This window comes from Osmerus eperlanus, chromosome 5 (genome assembly GCF_963692335.1).
Source record: "Osmerus eperlanus chromosome 5, fOsmEpe2.1, whole genome shotgun sequence".
Classification (NCBI taxonomy): Eukaryota; Metazoa; Chordata; class Actinopteri; order Osmeriformes; family Osmeridae; genus Osmerus; species Osmerus eperlanus.
This window is the reverse complement of record NC_085022.1, coordinates 13,189,845-13,213,154: the sequence shown is the minus strand read 5'-3', so window position 1 is coordinate 13,213,154 and position 23,310 is coordinate 13,189,845.

Genomic DNA, 23,310 nt, shown 5'->3' with positions numbered 1-23,310 from the left:
ATTCCCGTGGGTCAACAGGGGAAGGCAGGCCAATCTCAGCAAACAGGAAACAAACACTTCCTGGTTTCAGTGACACAGCTCATTTGTCAGGGATGAAGAAGATGTATTCCTGCAGCCCACGGATACAGACAGAAAAAGAGAGAGAGAAAGACAGAGAGGCAGATCAGCCTTTGGCCACGCGGCGGTTATAAATCACATTAAGATGAACGGGGTGTATTTCATTTGATTAGCTTCCTGCCTGCACACACACCACTCTGGAAATGATTATGAATACATTTGACCTTTTCTGACCGTGCACATGAAGCTTGAAACCTCACACCTGTTTCACATACCAATTCAGCTGGATTAAGGAAAGTCCCTATAAAACTGTTCTCTCTCCTTGTTTCTTTAACCAGTACTCCTTCTCCCTGTCTCACACACACACACACACACACAAATACGCACACACACACATTCTCTCTCTCTTCTCCCCCTCCCTCCCTCCCTCCCTCCCTCTCCCTCTCTCTCTCTCTCTCTCTCTCTCTCTCTCTCTCTCTCTCACTCTCTCCCAGTCACTCGGGCCTATCTAATGGTCGAGTGTGGTGGCAGTTATTAATGTGCCATCTCACCACATGAGGCAGGGTCTCCTCCATCATGGCGCTGAAACTGGAGCCCCACTGACCATACGCTCTGGAGAGAAACTCATTAGGCTCCAAACATGCGATGGGAATCGGTTTCATTGCACAGATTGGAAGGTTGCACCATTCTATCGGTAGAAGCACATTGCGAACAAGTCTGTGTTTCCCATGTGAAACCCTCGCTGTAGGGTAATATGCCAAAGTGCCAAGTAATAACTTCAAAAGGCCCCTTTTCCCTGTTCTGTACATCCAGCCACCTGGCCATCTGTCTGACTAGTGTGTATACACTACATCCACATAGCTTGCACAGAACTTAAACATGGATGCATTCCTTCATGCTAATGTAAATACCGGACATCATTAAACACATGTACATGAGTGACCTTCTGGATGACCTCATCATCAACCAGCCAGTAGACCCTACTTCATTATTCCCAAACTGTGCCAATCTTCCAAGTCCTGCATTTCAAGAAGTGGGTCAAGTCATCCCTCGTCCAATTCTTGGCGCGACCAGGCCAGCGCTCCTCCATGTCCTTTAGAGGAGATGGGACCTGTTCACAGTTACCCAGGGAGGTCAGTCACATCAGTGTTGAGTGGTTTCATGTTCGAGGCCAGCTTTGACTCGCCTGTTTAAAGTCTGTCCGTAACCCTGACACAAACCTTCTGTTTGAGAATGTGCATCGAGAACACAGGCGGGAGAGGGATGTCTGGAGGTTTGATGTAGGTTGTAGAAATTGTCATTTCTACAAGGGGGTCTGTTTCTGTTTTATACTATTCTACTGTATCAGAGGAGAGGAGAGTGGAAGATGTGAGAGGACAGGAGAGGAGAGGAAAGTAGAAGAGAGGGGGGTTTAATTAGAAGGGAAGTGAGATTATGACATATACTGCTCAACAAACGACGAATAAGGACGACAACAAAGTAAAAGCAGAAGTTCAAAGTCTAGCTGTCGTGTTTTTCAGATGACTGTTCAGTGTGGCTTTATCCAGGAAGAATCCTGAGATTAAACTCCTTGAATCAAAGGTGAAGAATTTGTGTTTTTCCCTCTTGAGTGACTAATCTGGCATTTTCCTAAATACCCAGGCAGAATACACGTTGCTGGTGCTGTGTCATCGATGGAGCACGCCCATGATTGTGTTATTATTATTGGTGCTTTTTTTGTCATTGAAAAGGTAGGTTCTATTCTTCTCATGAGGACAATGGACGTCATTCTTTATTGTTAAGAAATGCAGTCAGCCTTTGTACCATTCGTCCTCATGGTTAGCACTGCTCAGGCTGAGGTGATCTGTCGAGCAGAAACACTTTCATGGTAGCATTGCAAAGTAACCACAGCTCAGCCTGTTTTAATTCCAGATGGGTCTGTGTTGCTCGATGCCTGTTTCTGATAATGAAGTCAGTGATGTTTGTTTAAGGTGATCGTAAAAATGGGTCTTCATCAGGATTGGGTGTGTGTGTGCGTGTGTGTGTGACGACTGATGCCAGAGACATTAAAGTGTTCTAAAAAAAACTTTTTCACAGTGAAACAGCAGGATGCTTAACTCGCACACACAAACACATGACAACACACACACTTCCCTTATGAAGACCCAATTATACTTCAATTATACTTCCACATGGAAGACATTGACTGTGAAATTGAAAGCAGTGACTGGGATCCCATTATGAGGTCAATGACGTAGCTATAAAAGCTACTAGAATGCTGCTTATCAACTGAAGATCTATCCCACACAGACAGTCTCCATTGATGCCACCCAAGAATGGTCAGAAACGACCCATATAAACACAATCAAATGCACAGTTGCATTTGATTGTAATTGGCTTTCAACAGTTTTTTACGTAGCACAATGTCTGATTTCCTATTAACACTTATGGTATGCATAACAAGAGCTGAAGCTTGAGTGACATGTCAGTTACAACAACAATCCAAAACAGTGCTCTCCAAATGACAGCACTCTCAACTAGACAGAATCATTTATGAAGAACCAAAAACAGGTGTTGCAGGTTCAGAGCCAAGTCAGTAATAGAGTAACACTGAAACAAACAGAGACAGAGAAGCATTATATATAGTTTGAGAGGGGAGAAGAGAGAAGAGGAGAGGAGAGGAGAAGAGAGGAGAGAATGAAGTCTCAACTCTTCATGTCAACATTTCATAATCGACTTTACCTCACCAAACTCAAGGGTGGAAAGGGTTAAGGATGGAGATGGTGGAGGAGAGGGATGTCTGCACCGTATCACAAGGGGATCGTCTCTTCCGGCCTCCACGGAACGTCGAGGGGAAACACACGAGAGCAACAACCTCCCCATCCTTGAACCCTGCCGGCCTCCTCTTCCTCTCGTTAGTCACTAGGCTTCTATGATGACAGCAGGCTGGCTGTATAACACACACGTACACACACACAAGCACACACGCAAACGTTTCATGTGATGCAGGAGGCCTTGCGCCACTCTACGTCTACATGTTGTTAACCCCAGTGTTGTCCTGTCCCTGGCTCTCTGCCCTATCTGAGCGGCGTTCACACCATCGTCACAAGGGGGCCTGGACCCCAAAGGGGCCACCTCTGGAGCTGTTCATCCAGGGGCCCCTGCCTCCGGTCCAGTCACCACGCAGTTACACCCGGCAAAGAGACGGGGGCGATGGAAGATCCCTCGAAGCCCTGGAGGAACGTAGGTGGTTACAGGACACAAAGCCGTGATCTATCGATCCGTCTTCCCCGTTTTTATCGGCGTCCCCCCAGACGCACAGTCCCGGGGCTGTGCTGCAGCTTGTGATGTGTGTTTAAGCTCTCCTCTGTCAGCAAATCGTTAGCAGCAGATGTGCCCTGACGTTTCCCCAGCTCTCTCGGTGGGCTGACGACAGTGGAACGTCTGCTGGCCCCTCAGCACTCCGCCGGGGCCCCCGCACGCTCTCTCCCTCTGGCGGTCTCTTGATCCTTCATCACTCACTCACTCACTCCATCCTTCCATCCCTCTATCCCTCTCCATCCTTCCTCTCGTGGGGTTTGTCTCCTTTCTAGCCTTCTCGCCCCGCTTTCGTCACGACTTGTTCAGCCATCGGTTACTCGGTCGGAAGCAGCAGTGTGTCAGTGTGTGTCAGTGTGTGTGTGTGTGTGTGTCAGTGTGTGTGTGTGCTCAGCAGCTTATAATGTTCTAATCAGTATTACTGTTTCAACTGGCTGTAGGGAGCCAATCACATTAAGATAATTGAGAAACACTTGAAATTAGATAGCTGGGCTTGTGCAGATTTGATTAAATCAATTTGATGTCACAGAGGAGCCAGATTTTCCCTCTTCAATACACAGACACAAACCCCCACCCACATATACCCATACAGCAACACTAGCACAGCATGAATACATTCATAGGTTAACATTGCAGAGGATCTGGATGAAGAGTATAGCGCCCTCAACTGTATTAATCAGTAACGGTGGTCAACTCAAGGCAGTTCAACTCAAACTATTCTGCTGCTTGACCACTAGAGATCAGTATTGCACCTTAGCCTGCAGTCAGACAGGGGAAACATTTCAATGCCAACTCAAACATAGCCTAACACATAACTAACCTTGGGAAACTCTACTCGTAATCCTGAGCACACAAGATGGCTTGAAAATGTGTTACTATGTAAACAAATATTCCTCCGTGCACAGATAAAATGGTGTGGAGGCTGGGGCTGCTGAGGGTTTCATTGGCTTTAAAAACAGTGGAGGCTGGAGAGGCTGTGGAGGCTGGAGAGGCCGATGTGTTGGAGAGGCTTAAGTGTTGGAGAGGCGGGGTGGTTTGTAAGGCTGCAGAGGCTAGAGAGGCTGAAGTGTTGGAGAGACTGGAGAAGCTGGGGTGGTTGGAGAGGCTGGTGAGGCTTAGGTGGAAAGACTGGAGAGGCTGGGGTGGTTGGAGAGAGTGTTGAGGTTTAGGTGGTTGGTGAGACTGGTGAGGCTGAAGTGTTGGAGAGACTGGTGAGGCTGGGATGGTTGGAGAGACTGGTGAGGCTGGGATGGTTGGAGAGACTGGTGAGGCTGGGGTGGTTGTTGAGACTGGAGAGGCTGGAGAGGCTAATGAGGCTGAAGTGTGCGAGATCCCCTATGACCTCCACTGCATTTAAGGACAGAACAGCTGTAAGGGAGGCTATGCAAATGAATAGTCAGTAATCAAAGTCAAGACAAAATTGTTTAAGAGCTCACTGAACTGGAATAAAAAGATGTTGGGGAAATTGCTCCAGTTTGTGTTTGTTGTGACAAATTAGCCAAACAGAGAATATGTGAAGAGTGTCAGAGAGAAAAACAACAGAGAGAGTGAGAGGGATTTAGACCTTTGGGTGACAGAACTTATCTATGTTGGAGAGCTCATTGTCAGGCATTAGTAATCGATTAGGAGGGGGGGTGAGAAGAAAGCTCCTGTCAGGCGTGTGAGCACACAGCAGATCTTATTTAGATTGGGTTGGTCTGGGAAAGGAGAGGAGGGGAAAGGAGAGGAGTGGAGAGGAGAGGAGAAGAGAGGAGAGGAGAAGAGGGGAGAGGAGAAGAGGGGAGGGGAGAGGAGAAGAGGGGAGAGGAGAAGAGGGGAGAGGAGAAGAGGGGAGGGGAGAGGAGAAGAGGGGAGAGGAGAAGAGGGGAGGGGAGAGGAGAAGAGGGGAGAGGAGGGGAGCTACACACACACTCAAAGACACAACATTGACAATAATTACCAATGTTGAAAAGGTTCTATAAAAATTCATATGAAGAGTCACATCGACAGTTTGGCTCATACATATGTAGAAAAGATGATGTAAATTATTGTCCCTATTAACATCATCAGCTGCAGAGAATATCAAAATCACTTGTTCAACACTTGTCACAAACTCACTCACACACGCACACACCACCACACTCTCACGCAAATTGCTTTGAAGAGTCCAAACACACTCATTAAACCATTGTGCAAAAAGACAAAGCGCACGCCATTGTAAATCACAAGTGGTTTCCTATTGGATGAAAACAACAGGCAATGAGAGGCTTGTGAGCGTCTGCATCTGAATCCCAGGTGCCCTCCGCGTCTGTTTTACCATATCACAGAAAGGTCCCTTTGTGGAGGTCTCTCCTCCAACACATAAGGACTGAATGTGTCAGTGATACGCACGCACGCACGCACACAGGACAGCGCTCAGAGTTTAGCGGCTACGGAGTAAAGAGGCAGATCTCCATGTCCATGAACCCTCTCCATGCTCTCTGTCTCCTGCATCTGTATTCACCCGGTCTGACTGAAGCTTTGCCATGTTGTTAGCAAACGAAAAGTTGTTTAGCATGAGAATGGACCTTCGCAGGCAGGAAAACACAACCCACCGTGTTCGTAACAGGCCGAGAGCCCACCGCAAGCTCCCGGAGCCCAAATACATGTATTTGAAAATCAATATATGTATTCTTCATCAGGTGCTTTTCGAGAACATCTGTCTGTATAAAGCAGTGTTGTTCCCAGAGTGAACCGGCTCGGTACATATTTAGATCACGGCTCTGAAAAGGATTCGTTCTCATGTGGCTGTGGTCAACACCCAGAGCTGTGGGAATGGGTATTGCTTTTCAACTAATGATGACAGGACTTAACTGAACTAGTTACACCAGGGACCAGTCGCTCATAATCCTCTATGAAAAGGATCATAGAGTGCTCACATCAAAACAAGTGCTCCCAATCGGACTGAAGTTGCTGTCGTCCAATGATCAAGGTCAGTCCGAAGCTTCAAATGGGCGATTGGATTCGTAGCACAATGTCGTGCAGGGCTGGAGCACCTGTCGGCCTTGCAGACCAGAGGACCTTAGAGGACCCGACATGCTGTTCTGCTGCTCGCCTCTCTTCTCTCTCTTATATAATCGTGGTGGTTGGGCTAAGTCCCTGAGCAGAAAGTCATTTAGCAGTGTAGAGGAGAGAGCAGTGCCATGGTTCAGCCTGAGAGAGCACAGTCTTTCCTCTGAGCCTCTGGCAGGCACCCTACGCCCAGATTAGCTCATTACAAGGCACAGTCCCACACACACACATAAATACACACATTCACACTTATGCACACTCTCTCTCAGAACACACACAAACCCAGACACACACACACACACACACATATACTGGACATACACAAGCAATTATACATGCAATTCCACACACACAGGCACTGACATTTCAGTACACATACAAATACAAACAGACATACAAACACACACACACATTACACAGCGACAACAGTCAAATTGTTTTTAGTCCCAATAGTAGGGCAACAGTCTACTTTATTATGGACGTCTTTCTCGTTTGATCATAGCACAGATATTTAACGGTGCCAGCAGATAACTCATTTCAAATTATGTCTCCCAAGAGATCTCAACTCCATTGAATCAACTTTATGAATGTTTACCCCCATAAATTGATACCCAAACACCTAACACATTTTACCTTTGCAGTTCAGGCAGAGTGCAATTGTGTGTGTGCTTGTATGTGTGTTTGTGTAAGCATGTGTGAGCGCACTTGTGTGTGTGTCTGTGTGTGTGTGTGTGTGTGTGTGTGTCTGTCCCTGTATGTGTGTGAGTGTGTGTCTGCGCCTCATTAAGTCGATAGAGCTAGGCAGACTGGCCAATTATGCCACATTCTCCTCTATTCTCCCCTCTCCCCTTCCTCTCCTCCCCTATCTCTCCATCCTTCCCCCATCTCCCCAAACAAACACAACCATTTGCATATTGCTTAATGGATTGCAAATCAGCCAATCCCAAAAGAAGGCTTAATTGAAGTAATGCCTCATATTGTTGGTTTATTCACAAAGAAAATCGTGTTCGATGTCATATCTTGGCCTTCTTTCCTTTTACTTTCCCATTTCCCCGATGTGAGGATTGGTTCAGAAACCAATGTTTGAAACAATTACGAAATTAAAATCTTTTAATGTTTTTTTTACCAACGTAATGCATTTCCAATCAATTCCAAGTATACACACTGTTACTATTGGTTCACAAACAGACCATAGATTCCTTGAAAATAATCCATACTATCTTTGCGGCCAAGTATGTGTTTGTAGATCCTTACCACGTTCCACATACCATGATGTTGACTTTGTGGGACTGAAGAGAGGACACTGACAGACACAGTCGTACACACAGTTTTTGTGTTGTATTTTATGTATGGACAAGTCCAATAGACACATTTTCACTCATGTTCATGAGTAGCATCACTGTAGGAGCTGCACTCTGTTTATGTGGGTCTGTATTCTGACCATGTTTCTTCTGGCATCGTCTCCCAGCCCTCCATGGAGGTCTGCGCTGGGGTCCAGCACCCCTCGAGGGCCTGAATCCTGGCCCTTGAGAAGACACTGAGCAGAGCATTATGAATGGTGGTCCCGGGTGGTACGATGGAACTGGTTCTATCGTGTCCAGCCGTCCAAATGGAGCATCTCAGAGAGAGCAGGTTCCCATGCTCCATCATGTCCAATAGGGAGCCCCCCCCCTTAAACCCACAAACACAACACGTCTCACTCAATAGCCACAGGCACCCCGGGTCTATTTCATCACTGCCAGGTGGGGGGCAAACAGGGGGGCCCCTCCAAACCCCCCTCCAGACCCCAAGCTTCCCAACATGCTTCTCTCAAGGATTTCATTTGTCCAAAAGATCATTCCCAGGCCGACAAGGACCTCATTATTAAGTTGTAAAATCCCTCACATCGCACCCTGATTCTTGAAACACCCAAATGGGAATAGTCTCCGCAATGGGAACAAACACGTCTATACAAATACATATTTGGTACATTTTGCACCTTCTTCCCGAAACTTCTGCCGTCAGTCTTTCATGGGATCCTAGTGGGAACGTCCCTGAAGAAAGTCAGCTAATGAGGTGAGAGGAAAGAGACACAGCCATATCTAAAATATGAATTTCCTAATCAGAGCTAATGAATATTTGACTCATGAAGCCTATAGCGTGGATGGATAGGCATTCAGGGTTAAATAGTTAATGTGAGGATGGACACAGAGCCCGCTCTTCGATTAGGAGCCCAGTCATCTCTGTCACATATACATGAGCAGTCGACTACATCATTACTGCCCTCTCACTCATCTCAGTCAGGCTAAGTACTGGACAGCTTGTCTAAGGGCTTTTTTTTTCAATAGATCATCAAAAGATGACAGTTGCTTCCCTTTTTCGCCCTAATCCCCTTGTCTTTGCGAGGCGACATATAGGAATGGAGGAGAGAGCTGGAGAGCAGGAGAGGAGGCAAAAAGGCTCTTAGCCTTATTGGGACGGCGCCACTCTTCGTATTCTAGCTCAGTAGATTTTGATATGGTGACGATGACACATCTGCTTCTCACTCTCCCTATTGCTCTCCCGAGAGCAATAAAGGGTTCCTCCTTCTTGTGTCCTTGGTCGTGAGTCCTTCGTGTTCCCTTGCTCCCTTGCTCCCTTGCTCCCTCGCTTATCCCCCCCCTTTCTCTCTCTCTCTTTCTCGCTGTCTCTTTACTCTCTCTTTCCCCATACGACCCCACTCTCTTCCTGATGAACGGTGTGCCAGACCATTAACTTACTTAGGCCAACTGTGTCACCTCAACATAACTTCATGATCAGAATCTCAACATACCAACAAACCACACCTAAACAGGAGAGGAGAGGAGAAGAGAAGAGAAGAGAAGAGAAGAGAAGAGAGGAGAGGAGAGGAGAGGAGGAGAGGAGAGGAGAGGAGAAGAGAGGAGGAGAGAAGAGGAGAAGAGAGGAGTGTCCCACAATAGGATGCTGGCGACAGAACCAGAGAAATCTATTTGAATTTTCTCTCAGAGAGTCTAAACAGGACCGCATGCTGAGAGAGATAAACCAGAGGATTTATTCAGCCAACTCATCTCTACCACTGTAGCTCTCAACTCTACTGCATTCACAGAGGAGCGGGAAATTAGGCAAAGAGGTTGAGGAGAAGGGAAGACAGATAAAATGACTCCATTACTTTATAAAAAGACTCCTCTGTATGGGGAGTGTCTGGATGGGATGGGGATGGAAAAGGTTTTTAGGGGTTTTTGCTTTGAGAGCAAAAGCAACTCCAAATTTCCGTTTGAGGAAAGTTTCATGTATGTGTGTGTGTGTGTGTGTGTGTGTGTGTGTGTGTGTGTGTGTGTGTGTGTGTGTGTGTGTGTGTGTGTGGTGTGTGTGTGTGTCTTTGTGTCAAGGGTGTAGAGTGTGAATCTTGTGAGTCAGTTTTGAGCAGCTGCAGTCTAACCAGGCTCGATTAGCTACGTAAGTGTGCTAATCGAGCCACACATTCATGCACACTCATGCGCACACACACACACACACACACACACATACAATCACTGTTCCTGAGGGTAGTAGACTCACACACCATCCCTATCATAAACATTCAGATAGAAAAATGTACCTGTCCAATTCCCCAAGTAAAACGGTACATTTGTCAAAATAAAGGGAAACTATGGCAGCACAGTACAGTGATTCCCTGTTAATTGTGTTCACATCATAGTGGCTTCTATTGGTGTACAGGTGACCATAGCTGAAAATAATCATAATAATAAGTTAAGACTGAACTGAAACGTCTCTCTTGAAAAATCAAGCACAGCATCTCGTATCCTTGTGAGACTGTAGCGAGGTTATTTAAGTTCACCTCCTTGCCTCTGTTTCTGAGCTCTCTCTCTCTTTCTGTTTCATCCAGCAACAAAGCCAGCCGACAGCATGCCTGAGCCATGCTTGCCTCCATGCTCCTGCATCTCAAAACATCTCAAACTCTCATAACGCAGTCCCATAACATGCTCACACACATCCTCAATTCGGCACATATACATACAAAATCTGCATGAACTCTGGAAACACCCACCCGATTAAAGAAACACACATTGTAAAAGTCCTACACACCACCACCTAACTGTTCAGTATACTTATCCTCCCAAAGTTCATACTCCCTAAACTCCCATAGTTCATACTCTATGGGAAGTCGAATTCAGAAGTAGAAGATAGCTTTATTGATCATGCAATGGGACACACACACACACACACACGTGCAGGGATCGTTGACAGCACCACACACACACACGTGTGCAGGGATCGGCACCACACACACACACGTGCAGGGATCGGCACCACACACACACACGTGCAGGGATCGGCACCACACACACACACGTGCAGGGATTGGCACCACACACACACACGTGCAGGGATCGGTGACAGCACCACACACGTGCAGGGATCGGTGACAGCACCACACACACACACGTGCAGGGATCGGTGACAGCACCACACACACACACGTGCAGGGATCGGTGACAGCACCACACACACACACGTGCAGGGATCGGTGACAGCACCACACACACACACGTGCAGGGATCGGTGACAGCGCCACACACACACACGTGCAGGGATCGGTGACAGCGCCACACACACACACGTGCAGGGATCGGTGACAGCGCCACACACACACACGTGCAGGGATCGGTGACAGCGCCACACACACACACGTTCAGGTGTCCACCGATGAAAGTCTCTCTCTGCTTTTCACCCTATCCTGTCATCCTTCCTCCAAGGGCCCCCAGGACCCTTGATCAGCCATATGAAGTATGCCCATGTCCAGGCCAGGGACATTGGGCAGGAAAGGGAAGTGCTGAATGAATAATGGGAGTTGTGGGAGTTTGAATTTTGAGAACATGGGACTATGAAGTGTGGCGGCAAAAATAGGCATGTGATCTGTTTATACTCCCCCCCCCTCCATCCTCCTATGCTTTACATCTATAATTCCACATTCCTCTGATAAGAAATAGAGACACTTTGTGACATACCGCCACACCACCATACCTGCCATCCCCTTCCGCACCCTCGCTCTAATGTGTCTGTCGAGTGGCTTTTAGTGGCGTTTCAGCAGTCGTTTTGGCTGGAGCAGATAGGGGTGTTGTGGAGCGTCTCGTCTGCCAGGCGAGATCCGCTTCCCTGGGATCCTGTTCCCCCAGATCTGGTGCTGCCGTGACTGCTCTCACCTGCACTTTGAAGCCCTGTGTGAATGTTCCCTTTTCTCTTCATCACATGGAAACACCACCCACACATATACAGCTCAGGCACGCACGCACACACACACACACAAGGTTAGTACACACATCCTCACACACACAGACACACACGTCCCTAAAGCACAGCGAGGCAGGCTATCCAGATCTCACTTTTTGAAGATCAAACTGTTCACTTCTCTGAGAGGGGAGAGTTATTCTCTTACCCTGCCCAGCACGGAGAGGGAGAGAGAGATAGAGATAGAAAGGGAGGAAGAGAGGGAGAGAGAGAGAGAGAGAGAGAGGGGGGGAGCTAGAGAGAGAGAGAGAGAGAGAGAGAGAGAGAGAGAGAGAGAGAGAGAGAGAGAGAGAGAGAGAGAGAGAGAGAGAGAGAGAGAGAGAGAGAGAGAGAGAGAGAGAGAGAGAGAGAGAGAGAGAGAGAGAGAGAGAGAGAGAGAAAGAGACGGGGGGGGCTAGAGAGAGAGAGAGACATGTAGAGGGAGCGGGAGAGAAACAGAGAGAGAAAACTAGAGAGAGAGATGGAGGGAAGGCAGAGACAGATGGAGAGAAAATAAAGACAGAGGGAGAAACGCAGTTTCTAAATCCAAGGCCAAACACACCATTTGTATCTCTGACTAAAGCGTTCGTTTGAGACTGAGCCAGGTGCATTGTCAGAGAGACGAGCAGGACAGATCAGTCCCATTTTGAGGACTTTATTTAGACAGAGATTATTTACTGTTTTGGCACACATAAATAAACTACACCTCACAACTCCACACCCTCACATCTCTCATGCACCAAATGAGCTAACAAGCTAGATTGATTTGGGAATAAGATGTTGCACCTGTATCCAATCACACTGCAGTTGTAAAATTATCTCTCTCTCGCTTTCACGCGCGCACACACACACACACACACACTCTCTCTATATCTCTCTCTCACACACACACACATACCATCACACATGGCCATAAGGGGGATATCTTTCAGCATCCCGCCTTCTGCTCAGATCATATAGAGAACTCATCTACCCACGATGCCTTGCAGACATGACACTAGTCCTCTTCTGATTCAGCCCCAGAGGACTCTGGTAGAAAACTGAACCACCGGGGTCTACACTTCACACACCTCTACCTCCTCTAGCATGAGTCACACACACAAAGAGTCTACACACACGTACACACACATTACATTTTACAGACAAATACTAAGGAAGTGGTTTTCTTTTCGTTTTTTTCTTGTCTGTAGAGAGCACCTAAAGGTCTTATAGAGGGAGAGAGAAAAAAAACATAGAGAAACAGAAACAGCAAGAGAAATCGGTAGATCGGTAGTCAATAACCGCCAAATACAAGCCATTGAAAAAAAACATGGACATCTATTGATTTAATGCGTATAAAGTTTACCACCCCAACCCTCTTCTCATCAACTCAAAACAACGCAAGCTGGTAGTAGTGGCCTACTATCTTGACCCATTTTGAACTCAGAAGAAGACTACACCATAAATGTCTGTCCCCTAAACAACTTAATGTGCTGATGCCTCTTCTTTCTAGACTCCAGTGGGATCTGCATTTGCCGACTTTACAATGGCCTACTAAGCTTACTCTGCAAGCGTTATGTCTCATTTGAAACAGTTACTTTTGTCTCAGGAGAGAAGAGATGGTAGAGATCGCAACACAGGCTACACCTCATTTACCCACTGGCCATTCTCCCATTAAAACATTCACAAGACCTTTGGAGCTCCAAAACTCTACTCTACCACAGCCTTACTTAGTCGTGGAGCTTTAACTGGAGCAATTAACTCATATATTTTTTCCTCCTACCACTGACACATCTTCCACAGTCGAAAGAGCGTCAGGTACACACCTAAAGCCAGCCCTGATGGAAATGTACTCCCCTCTTTTCCCTGAGGAGAAACTCCATGGTCAAACCACCAACCAAACTCCCTTTACGGTATATCATACTCCAAGCACAGGCAGGTTGCAAAAAAAAGGAAGGAATCCAATGAAGATTGAAGAACCAGATAAGGAAACAAACTCAGTCCATACACCCAACACTCCCAATTCAGCGAGAGAGGGAGTTAACTGTGTGTAAATATTAATGGTTTATATGTATTCAACACAGCAAGCATTTGAGCGGCAGTTAGTCTGTTTACCCTCAGGCCATAATGCTACAGAGCTACAAGCACACTAAACACATACTACGCACATGCACATGCAGTACACACCAAACACACACACACACACACACACACACAAGTCAGCAGCACAAAGGCAGACATTCTAGTTGTATACTGTATGCTATGAAAGAAAACATTCTCCCAAATGTATCACTGAGTGGAATGAGCAGAGATAACAGCTTCTTCCACCCTATTGATTAGCAACACACAATCTCTCTCTATCTCTCTCTCTCTCTCTCTCTCTCTCTCTATCTCTCTCTATCTCTCTCTCTCTCTCTCTCTCTCTCTCTCTCTCTCTCTCTCTCTCTCTCCCTTTCTCTTTTGCTCAAAACCTGCTAAAACCTGCTCATGTAACAGTTCTCATCATGAATAAAGAGAGCAAATGTGTGTGTATATGTGTGTGTGTGCATGTGTGTGTGTGTGTGTGTGTGTGTGTGTGTGTGTGTGAGTGTGTGTGTGTGTGTGTGCGCATGTATGTGTGCTTTACCCAGTTAGCTCACAGTCTCTAAGGAGATTAGCGTTAGGGGTGACTCAACACATGCAGATTATAGTATTTGCATTCAGACATTTGTTGGGTGTTTCTATTCATCATGATATTTGGGCGAGTTATTAGTCTAGCATTAACCGCTCTAATTAGGAACACATACAAAACACTTCTACACTTCAACAATCACACCCATTCCCCAGACATGGTTTTGCTCCAGACGTTCACAACATCAGCACTATTTGTTTGCACCGATTCGAGAGAGTAACCCCATCCTCCCATCTCTGTGATGATGTGTGCCTTGTTTCTATCTAGCCTTGTCACCGGTATACACACCTGTATAATCATACGACTCCTGTTTGTCATCCATAGTTTATAGCACGTCAATTGGATACGTTCCCTGCTCTACTTGTTTATGGAAATGCTGATGTGATCTAAAGTTTCACACTGGGACACCAAAATCTGAAATGATTAATGAATGCCGCTCCAGATACTCATCTAACTGATATCTGTCATTTATTCATGCCGAAGACAGCCGAAGGTTGAGCGAAAATAAAACATGATTTGGGATTTGATGACTTTACACACTTTGCATGGACGGCATTATTGAGAGAGACAGCACCTGTTTTACGCATCATAAATGTGGTACGCATACATATTCATATACTAGATCTTTATAATTTCCTGTATGATCACTCACTTGCATGCACACAACACACACACACACCAAAGCCTATTACATGTAAAACTCCAAGACCAAAGTCATCATATTTCCCCTCATCCATCACGTTGCTTACCTCTTCCTTTCTTCAGACGTGTCTGAAGGCAGGCACACACACACCCTTGGACGGACACACACTCGCACACACATGGATCCGCACACTCGCAGGGCGAGAGAGAGCCTCCGGCGTTCAATTACCTGAGTGTATCTAGATGACTGGTGGCACTGTTACCGTCAGGGCTTTAGAATGGAGCCAGCAGGAGTGTGTGACATCGCTGCTCTGCCATAGGCCTGTCTAACTGTGCAGAAAATAGACCCCAGGAATGTCATTAGGACTAAATGCAGAGCTGGGAATGTCAGCGACAGAGCTGGCGGTGCCAAGTGATGCTTGGCGTTCAGGAAGCCACTGGAGTGAAGTGAGATGAAAGAGGGTCATGATGGGACGGTTCGAGTTTGTGCTCCTCATCAGGGTCAAGAAGATCCTGTACATCTGAACTGGGACTGGGACTGGGACAACCATACCAAACCTTAGCAGCCAAAGTCAAGAAATTGTTGAGTCATGACTCATCTTCTTACATTTACATTTAGTCATTTAGCAGACGCTCTTATCCAGAGCGACTTACAGTAAGTACAGGGACATTCCCCCGAGGCAAGTAGGGTGAAGTGCCTTGCCCAAGGACACAACGTCAGTTGGCATGACCGGGAATCGAACTGGCAACCTTCGGATTACTAGCCCGATTCCCTCACCGCTCAGCCACCTGACTCCCTGTGAGAATTCTTCATAGAGAAGAAATCTCGTGTGGCCACCTGTGGTATTGTGGTAACCACAGTGGTTTACCTGATGAGTGAGAAGACCAGCGCAAGACATATTGTACACCCTGGAGACACACACACGCACACACAGGAAATGAAAAACCGTCATCCTGTCACTGGGATCATGCTTATTACACTCACGCACACGCACAGATATACATGCAGATTTACACACACACGCTCGGATCTAAATATAGGCTTTCTTAGATGAGATTATGTGAGGGAGAGATGATTTATTGCTGATCTGATCTTGGTTCAATTTAAATAACTGTCTGTAGTGTGTGTGTGTGTGTGTGTGTGTGTTTGTGTGTGTGTGCTCATGTGTATTGTACATATGTATGTATGTGTTTGTGTACAGTACCATACAGTATGTGTTTGTGCAGCTTAAGAAGTGTTTGTGTGTCATCTTTTGTGTGTGTGTGTATGTGTGTGTGTGTTTGTGTACATGACAAGCCAGCATGTGTGTGTTTTTGTGGCAATTTTTCTGTGAGTGTGTGTGAATGTGCATGTGTGTTGTAACACCATAGGCTGTTCCTCGGTATGTCTTAGTAGTGTCACGTGGTTGCCAAGAAAAACATAAAGCAAGTATTCAAAAAGAAAAGACGTTTTAATATCCACAGTTGCCACAAAAGAAAAAGGTGTAACTCAGGGTTCTTAAATACAAAATGCCAACAAAAAATTATTCAATACACAACTGAAAAATAAGGAAAAAGGCTTTTAAATGGTTTTACTTTCCCCCAGTACACTGCAATAGGGCCACGGATATACTCTTCTCACCGCTCCTCACTTGCCTCACCTCTCTGGAGCCTATGTAGCCCTCCTGTGTGGCAATCATGTCTCAGTTCTCCTCAGGTGTTCTAATGCACACCCATCTTGGGGATTGTAGTTCGGTCAGCAGCCACCATTGGGATTTGTAGTCCTGCATGACCTCAGCCACTGGAGGGGGACATATCTGCCCTCTAGCACCCAGCCTCTCGTGATGTCACAGTGTGTGTGTGGGGGGGGGGGGGGGGGTATTTGTGTGTATTACTGTGGCATGGTCAGAAGTGTGGAGAAAGAAGCTGTTTGCTTGATTACAGCTGGAGTTAAATCCCAACTGCACTCTGACGGGATGGGAAATTGGTATGTCTGAAGTGAAGATGTCTTTGAAGTGTACTCCCAAGCAATAAAGTGGGGAGTGGACTTTGTACAGTGGGAAAACAGAACAGTGATACATTTGACTTGTAAACCCTTTGCCATTGGAGTATGAAATGGAGGTTGGCTGAAAAAACACTTCATCGGTCTCGAAAACATACAGTATTTCTGGGGACAGACTAGAGGCGGTGGGAGACAGGAGATGGGACGCAGGAGGTGGGACACAGGAGATGGGACACAGGAGAAGGGAGACAAGAGAGAGCAGACAAGACGAGGGTGGTGGCGTCGTTTGGATCTTGTCCAGTGATGGATGTTGTTCAGAAGCCTCCACTCCACACAAAACCACAGAGGGACGTCGGCTTGAGAGACAGAGACAGTGAGGCAGTGAGGTAACGACATTCCACAGAGGATCTGTCTCTTAAAGGGAAATAAGAAATGGGTTCGAGAGGAAGGAGAGCGGATTCTCTCCTTCGGAGAGAGAACGGGGTGAGTATTCTAGGAGGGCCATTGAGAACCTGTCAAGCAGTGTGTTCTCTTTTCTCTGCTTCCCTTCACCAGCTCCTCGCAATGCCTTCACATGCGCACACACACACACACACACACATACACATACACCTTCACAATTTCCTCATCTGTAGTCTCTGTGTGACTTTACTGGTTAGTAAAGGGGAGGAGGTCGAGAAAAGGGAGGGGAAGGAGGAGCGGTGGAGTTAACAGCCTTGCCACCTCCTCAACAACAAAAAAGCGTGAGGCAAAAGAAGAATGTCTTCCAAACAGCGAGAGGTACTTTATCCTTATCGTGAGCACACCATCTCGCGATCGAGAAAAGAAAGTTCAAATCCGCAAACATTGCTGCTGTTGTTGTTGGTGGTGGTGTGTGTGTGTGTGTGTGTGAGTATGTGTGTGTGTCTGTACGCGCGCGTGAACGTACACACGTGTCTGTGAGCCGTAAGAACGTGAGGCCTTCCAGCGCCCGAAGAACTTTGAGCTTAAATAACTTCTTTTTGCTAGAGCGTCACCTGGACGGGTCCTCAAAGCCACATTCTGAGGGCCTGCTCGCTCTGTGACTGGCACAGGCAGGAATAGCAGAGCTGTGCCAACGCCGTGGGCTGCCAAGGTACCCATTGCTCACTGATAGAGTGGGGATAATTACATTCTGAGTGGAAAATGGCACTTTGGTTCTCCTGTCTGCTCGGTGTGAAGGTCCCTCGAGTTTGGAGAGTCGGCTGCTCAGAACTCTGCCTTTTAATCAACTCATATCACGAGTTTCTTCCATTTCTTTCGAAAGTTATCTCGTTCGCAGCACTCTCGACCGCCCCTTTCGTTTCTCTTTCTCGCTGTCTCTCCCTCCGTGTATCTCTTTCGCTCCTCAGGAGATTTCCAATCAGCAACATGGATAATTACAAAGTAGAAGATGTAGGGTTTAGGATAGCACACATGCACACATATACCCATCTCGTCCACAGCAGTAGATGCACAACCACACACCCATGAAGGCCCGGTATAATGGTAAAGCGAGAGGTAAAGAAAATAGAGAGAGAGAGAGATAGCCAATTGACGTGAACTGTCTCGTGATGGCGAAGTTCAGATGTCTCTGGATGGATCACCTCATAAATGAAACATTTTTATGAGATCGTAGAATTAAATATGAATGCATGAGATAATGAAATGGTTCGTCTCCTTAACTGCCCTGAGTGTCATGAGCCATGACAGACGATGTACAAACACACACACACACGTACATGCACACGTTGTCGCACACTGTTCCACGACTGGATGTTCCCAAGCCCGGGCTACTGTCATCAGCATTGACAGTGGACATCTCTCTCTCTCTCTCTCTCTCTCTCTCTCTCTCTCTCTCTCTCTCTCTCTCTCTCTCTCTCTCTCTCTCTCTCTTCTGCCTTTGATGAGCTGCTTCTCTGAGGTCTTCAGACCTTCATTTCACTGTGAAATTACTATCATTATCCTCATTTTCACTGTGCATGTGTGTGTCAGTGTGTGTGGTGTGTGTATGTGTGTGTGCGTGTGTGTGATTACCTTGATTAGCGTAATGGTACATCCTAACAGTCCACTCCACTGTGAGAACCAGACTGGTGTGGTGGCGTTGTGATTGGGATGGATGTGTGAGCCTGCTGTCAGATGGTGCTAGTCTCCTCCACAGGTGGAGAAACAAGCTCTTAGGGGCCCGTCCTCTTTCTGTCGGGATCCTGACGTTTCTTCTCCCCTGCCTTCCTCCTCAGCGTTGCCCCATTAGAAATGTATCTACCTCTCCAATCTCCCCACCACCACCCCATCTCTTTCACTGTCTCTCTCTCTCTCTTTGTCTATTTGTCTGTCTCTCTTGCTCTCTCTCTCTATCACCTTTTCTATCTCTCTGTCTCTCTATCTCTCTTTCTCTCTTTCTTTCTCTCACTCACTCACTCACTCACTCGCTCGCTGTCTCTCCTTTATTTCTTCCCCCTTTTTTCCCTCTCTTTCTATCTCTTTTTATCTCTCTCTTTATCTCTGTCTCTTCTTCCTCCACCTAGACAAAGGAACATTCAAGACAGGTGTTACCCAAGCAGGCTAACGCGAGTTCTGTGTTCTCATTCTTACACCGACAGTATGTGCATCTCTGCTTGTGTATGTACAGTTTGTGCGTGTGTATGTGTGCGAGTGGGCGTGCTTGTGAGTGTGTGTGTGTCAATCACTCAGCCTCGACTATAGACAGCGTTGCTGTCCATTGATTCTGTGTTTTTCTCCTCTCTCAATGATGCTCTTGTATTTTCAGAATGTTGCTGCAGATCGCCTCATATCATTAATCAATAATTCACCAGGAGCCAGTTAATGTTTTATGAGTGAGGCTGCTGTGGTCAATTACTAATGAATTGTGGTCGTGGTTAGAAGGCTAGGTGGAGAATCCCAGTCAGTTACAGTAGTAGGCATGTGTAGGCAGGTGTGTGTGTGTGTGTGTGTATGATGTTTTGTATGTGTGTGTGTGTGTGAGAGAGAGTCTGCTTTTATATCTGTGTCAATGTTTAAAACAGCTGATTTAGACTTATTTAACTGAGGTGAAGAGGAATTTGTGTCTTACAGTCAATCTATACTGCTGTAATTCTGTTCTTAAAGCATTAAAACCACTCTGCTGGGAGAACTGTAGCTACTCTTTTTAATAATACACAAGAGTGTCTGTGTGTTGTGTGTGTGTGTGTGTGTGTGTGTGTGTGTGTGTGTGTGTGTGTGTGTGTGTGTGTGTGTGTGTGCGTGTGTGTGTGTGAATGAATGAGTGTGTGCGTGTAAATGTGTGTGTGTGTGTGTAAATGTGTGTGTGTGTGTGTGTAAATATGTGAGTGTGTGTGTAAATATGTGTGTGTGTGTGTGTGTGTACGTTTGTTGAGGAGCAGACGAACAAGACTCAGGTCAGTACCTGTCCAGTGGACTGTGTGTGCCCAGCAATCTGTTGGCCATGCCTCTGCAACCAAGACAATTAGAGACCAACCCCCCTGTTAGGAGTCATAAACAGTCCATTATCAACCATATGATACAGCACACACACATGCACTCAGGCAATCCTCCTTTACGCTCACATCAACCCCGAAAATATCCGTGGCAACCGTATGTTGATGGAGAAACACGCATATCGAAAGGAATTGAACGCTCCCTTCCTAACTTGATCCTTACAGCAATATAAATTGCTTCATATCCAATGCATCAAAGGCTCCTTGTTTTAAATGGATCTCTTGTCCACGAGGCTGTTTTGCCAAGGGACCGTAGTGCCCAAAGCTAACGGGCCAGCCTGGTAGTGCCCGGTCCTCTTGTTTGCCAGACAGTGGACACACGTCTGAGCACACTGAGGGTTCTGTGGGAAGGCTCCATCCATCACCGTGCCGAGACAGGACAGAGGAGCATGGGAAATGAAGCATGGCTAATTCTATTAGCGCTGGGACACAAACGATCTGTGGGGAATCAAAGACAAGGCGCTCGTTCTGGGGGGGGGGGGGGGGGGGGGCGTAATCCCGGCAGACCAACTTCCTGCCGCATGAGCAGCGTGGCTGTTGGCGGGCGGGAGGGGGAAGCGTTAAAACCGCTTCACGGCAGCTCTGGCGAAGAGACAATCTCTCGGTGTGTCGCACGCGCGCCCACACACCAGCAGAGACAGAGCCTCGCGCGGAGGGATCCCGCAGCTGAAGAGGGGATGATGCAGGACGATGACTCTTCACTATCGTCCACCTCAAACCCCCAACAGAGAGCCGGAAAAGTCCTCCTCCTCTATCCCTCCTTCTCTTTCCCCGTCCCTCTCTCTTCACCCATCCCTCCCTCTTTCCCCATCCCTCTCTCTCTTTCCCCATCCTTCCCTCTCTCTCTTTCCCCATCCCTCTCTCTCTTTCCCCATCCCTCTCTCTTTCTCCATCCCTCTCTCTTTCCCCATCCCTCTCTCTCTTTCCCCATCCCTCCCTCTCTCTCTTTCCCCATCCCTCTCTCTCTCTTCACCCATCCCTCTCTCTCTTTCCCCATCCCTCTCTCTTTCTCCATCCATCCCTCTCTCTCTTTCCCCATCCCTCTCTCTTTCTCCATCCATCCCTCTCTCATTCCCTCTGAGTTTTTCCGCTGCTGTGATGGGGTCTATGGGGAGAGGCAGGGCACAAAGCTCTCTCGCTGAGGGACCCTTATGGGACAAAGCTGGCTTTCTGGGCTTTCTGCATACATGCATGCCACTGGGACAATGGCTCCTTTATGAGGGAAGCCAACATCTCAGGACTGGTGCTGGATGAGGAGGTCTGGGAGAGTTGTGACTGACACTAGTGTGTGTGGGTGTGGGTGTGTGTGTGTGTGTGTGTGTGTTTGTCAGATTTCTCTGAGTGCCTTAGGGTGCTCATAGGCTCATAAATAATTGATTTCCAAGTATTACAAGTCCATCTATCTATCCATATGCCTGTTTGTGTTTGGTAAGTGTGAGGCTGTTTGGGGATACACAGCAGATTGTCGTGGTGAAGCTGAACTTGTTTCAGGATTCACTTCAAAGTTCAGCCTTTACTGACGTGACAGAGTGTGCAATCGAAAACCGCTTTTCTCTCTTCCTTAAATGTCTCTGTACACTTGACTACATTTACAACACAGATAAGGCCCTTCGCTTAATGAAAGTTCTAGACTCAATGTGTTTCTTTTCTGGTGTGTGCGTGCGTGTGTGCTCAGCATGTGTGAGTGCGTGTATGTGAGGAGGGGGGAGTAAGAGAGACATAGGGAGAGAGTAGAGAAAGAAAGTGAGAGAGAGAAAGAGAGAGAGAGAGAGAGAGAGAGAGAGAGAGAGAGAGAGAGAGAGAGAGAGAGAGAGAGAGAGAGAGAGATGAGAGAGAGAGAGAGAGAGAGAGAGAGATGACCCTCAGAGGTTCTGCCATGCGTGAACTACATTCAACATTCTGTTCATGAGGATTCACAGACATACTGGCATTCTAATGGAACACATTCACAGGCACACACATGAACCCACAAAGAAGCACACACATTGACAGTAAATTCCTCATTTCGAACAGTACATTCCTTAATCATTAAAAAGCCACATTCTGTCAATAAGGAGAAAGAGAGATAGATATATAGAGAGAGAGTTCAGATTAATTATTCCCATGAATTTTATACTGGTTTTGGATAACATTGTTAGAAACTAATATTATCCCTGTATTACACACGTGCACATACATACAGGTATTTCTGTATTTCTCTCTCTCTTTCTCTCTGTTCACTGGGGGTAGCCTTGTTAACGTGTGTGCTTAAAGGGGTGAATCGCCAAGTTTTATTTTAACCAACACAAATGTCTCCTTGCCAGATCGATTGTTGTTGCTAGGAGACTGAAGCATCCTTTCGCACGGGCTGCCCGCTACAGTTCTCTGTGTCTGTTTTTCCCACTACATCTCTCTCTCTCTCTCTCTCTCTCGCTCTCTCTCTCTCTCTCTCTCTCTCTCTCTCTCTCTCTCTCTCTCTCTCTCTCTCTCTCTCTCTCTCTCTCTCTCTCTCTCTCTCTCTCTCTCTCTCTCTTCAGACCGCGCGCAGAGCAGTGGCACCCATCCTCTTAGTGCGACTCCTCGGAGGGATCAGGAGTAAAAACCCAACTGTCACAAGTGTTGCAACAGCAGCAAGATTTCTTCGCTGCTATTTGCAAAGACGTCAAGGTAAGCCTGCAATTTTGATGTCTCTGAACAATGAGCGAGGAACGCTTTCACGGAAAACGGGTGCAGAACCCTAAATCTAAAAAGGGTGGTCGGACCGCATGCGAGCAAAGTTGCAACTGAATTTTTGACCATTAGAAACGGTAGCCTAGATGTGGTCGAGGGAGGAGAGGTGTGATATTGTACCTGAATCACCAAGCTCAAGTCTAAAGCTGTAGAAGAAGATGTTGGACTTCTGAGGATCTCAATCTTAACAATTCTAGATTTCA